Genomic DNA, 3,291 nt, shown 5'->3' with positions numbered 1-3,291 from the left:
CTTTGATCATCTTCACAACCAGCAACACAGAATCTAACCTCTTTCTTGAACATGATCTTGTAACCTTTGACCATGTGTTTTAAATTGGCTATATTTAGACATAGTACAATGTGTAAACATTAAATGAAAATATGTCAGGCCAAAAAGGGTGACTGTTGACACCAAAGTCACTGACATCCTTCTGGTTCTGAGCAAGATTTGATGAGTAGCTGCTGCATTGGAAAAGTTAATTCTTTTGGTGAGACGTGCTCTGCTTTAGCAGTGGTTATAATTTAAAGAATGTTCTGTTCTTGTAAAGTACAAGGTCAGGATAATCCAGGGGTCGGCAACCTTTCAGAAGTGGTGTGCCGAGTCTTCATTTATTCACTCTGATTTAAGGTTTCGCGTGCCAGTCATACATTTTAATGTTTTTAGAAGGTCTCTTTCTCTAAGTATAATATATAATTAAACTATTGTTGTATGTAAAGTAAATAAGGTTTTTAAAATGTTAAGAAGCTTAATTTAAAATTAAATTAAAATGCAGAGCCCCCCGGACCAGTGGCCAGGACCCAGGCAGTGTGAGCGCCACTGAGAATCAGCTCGCGTGCCGCCTTTGGCACGCGTGCCATAGGTTGCCTACCCCTGGGATAATCACATAATAGATTCATAGATTCTAGGACTGGAAGGGACCTCGAGAGGTCATCGAGTCCAGTCCCCTGCCCACACGGCAGGACCAAATACTGTCTAGACCATCCTTGATAGACATTTATCTAACCTACTCTTAAATATCTCCAGAGATGAACAGTCTTCTCCCATAACCTAAGAATGAAAATATTTTATCATCTTCTAAGAACATTCTTTTCTCTATGGGAAAAGGGTTTATATATGTAACTCCAACTAAGTTTAATTTGAATTAGGTGGTCAAACTTCCCACACTTCTAGATGACAATGTACCCTAGTAACTTTGACACTAAGAAGTTGTTCAGCATAGTATCTAAGAATTTGGAACTATTGTAGGTAGTCTAGTGTTGATATGGATTATTTACTAGTTAGATTACAGAATTTGTATAAGAAGCATACGCAGGAAACGTTATCTATAGATGGCACTGTCCGTTGCAGAGGTCATGTAATCTTTAACTTTCTAGTTTCATATTCAGCTAGGGTCTAGAGATCCTGTTCCCTTCCAGCTCTCATTTGCCCAATTTTAGGTTTCTGGAGGTGGCACTGCTCAACTAATATATGGTCAGTGCCATATCAGTGACGCTAGCCCCATGGGTGGAGGCAGAGGGGGACCAGCGAGGCTACTTCTATATGGCACACAACTGGTGGTGGTGTCTAGGGTATGTGGAGCTACACGCCACAGTGAAAAGCAGGTTGTGGTGTGTAGCTGCGCATGTCATTGAAAGACTCTGGCAGGGGGAAGGCAGCAGGGAACACCTCAGACAGCAGGGCAAGGCTTTGGCAGCTCCCTGTTATGGGGAAAAGCTCCGGCAGCAGAGAGTTGCTAGACTAGAGCCTTTCCCCGCTACGGGAGTCTCCCTGTGACAGGGAAAGATTCCAACAGGGGGTGGCAGCGGGACACTACACTGCTAAAAATAGGAATGTGGATGCGGGAGGCACTGCTTGGATATGTAGAGAGCCGTGTAGTATGGTATACCTTAAGGTTCAGATGTGTCTTTACTTACATAAGTAGTGCCTCACCATCTACGCTATTTATACTTGTGCTGGGGGTGTGTGCAGTGTATGTACTCTACACGCACCATAAGGAGTGTATAATGTCAACATACCTCTAGCGTGATCTTCTCTGTTAAATAGGGAGTGCCATAACAGATATCTTGCCATCTATGCTGGGAAAACCCCTTGAACCATACTACAAATGGTACTTATGCCCCACACCCTGGGACAGGGAAGATCTATCACCGGGAATAGAAATGTTTTGTTTCTAATCATACATTCAGACTCAATTCTTACTGATTTTTACTTACAGAATCAAAACTTTACTGTTCCTGAAAGTCTTCGTCCTGAATTGCTGTGTTGGCCCCATGAAGTCTAGTCTCCCTTTGATTTTGCAGTCTAATGTTCAATATATTATATTACACACACAGAAACTACTCTTGTAGACAAAATAATGCATGATCATGTAATAAAGACTGTATCATCATAATATGTCTGGACAAAAAAACAGAATTTCCACCATGTGCTACCCACATGGTTCATCAGCAGGGTTGGAACCTTGAGATCCAACATGCAAATCTCTGCCACTTGAACTGGAGTAACTGATAGCAGTAATAGGTTGTCATCCTCTGTGGAGAGCAGCACTGCAAGAGGATGGGACACTTTCAGTGGGTTTGACAGATATTTACTGACAGCAAGTGGGACTCAGGACTCTTGGTTTCTGGTGGGGAGTGTGCTCTGGTGGTCACTGATTCTTTTGCCCATTCCCCCCAGACTTGACTCCTTCTGCCCCATCTCCTCCAACTTGCTCCTGTTTTGTCTCTTTCCCACTTCTGACTCCTTGTCCCAGTCCCATCCACCTTGTCTAACCAAACCCCAGTCTTCACTCCTACAGCCTCTCATCCCTGACCCAGCCTCCCTGTCCAGCAAGTCCTAGTCTCCCCCCACTTACATTCCCTGTCTCCTTGCCCAGCCATTCCCCTTTCTCCCCCATCACAGGCTCCCTCTCCCTCGCTCCCCTCCCCCAGGTCAGGCTCCTGTCCCCTCTGCATTTGAGTCAGACAGCTTCCTTCTCCATGCTGCTTGGGCCCAGAAAGGGTTCACAGAGCACACAGAAGAGACAAGCTCCCTGCTCTTAGTTCCAGTGCCTGGCCGTGACCCAACCCACCCCTGCATAGAGCTGCAATTGCAGGGGAAGTCCTTTGGGGCTTTAAGCTGTGAAGCTCTAGCAAGCCTCTACTGAGCAGGTGCAAACTGCAATATTTTGAAGGCCTATAACTTGGGGAAATGTGGGTGGATTTTCAAGTGGGTCGCAAAAGGCACATCCCTGAACAAGGATGGACAAAGAAAGTCAGACTGTGGGATACTTCTGGCGGACTCCCAGAGCACGAGTCCACTGGGCTGTGTCCACCCTGCAAAGCAATACAGCTTGAACCCTGGGTCCTGCCTGGATTCAGGCTTGGAGCCTCCACCCCCGTGGGACCCTGAGGCCGAGTCTTAGGTTAGTGTGATTTGTGTGTAGCTGGAAGGAGGGGTTAGGCCTGAGTCTAAGTTTGAACCATGGGCTTACACTGAAAGAAGAAAAAAAATGTCCAGCAAGAGGGTGGTGCTCAGAACCTGGGCTCCAGCCCAAGCGGG

Source organism: Trachemys scripta, chromosome 10 (genome assembly GCF_013100865.1).
Source record: "Trachemys scripta elegans isolate TJP31775 chromosome 10, CAS_Tse_1.0, whole genome shotgun sequence".
Taxonomy (NCBI): domain Eukaryota; kingdom Metazoa; phylum Chordata; order Testudines; family Emydidae; genus Trachemys; species Trachemys scripta.
Note: the sequence above shows the minus strand (reverse complement) of the source record.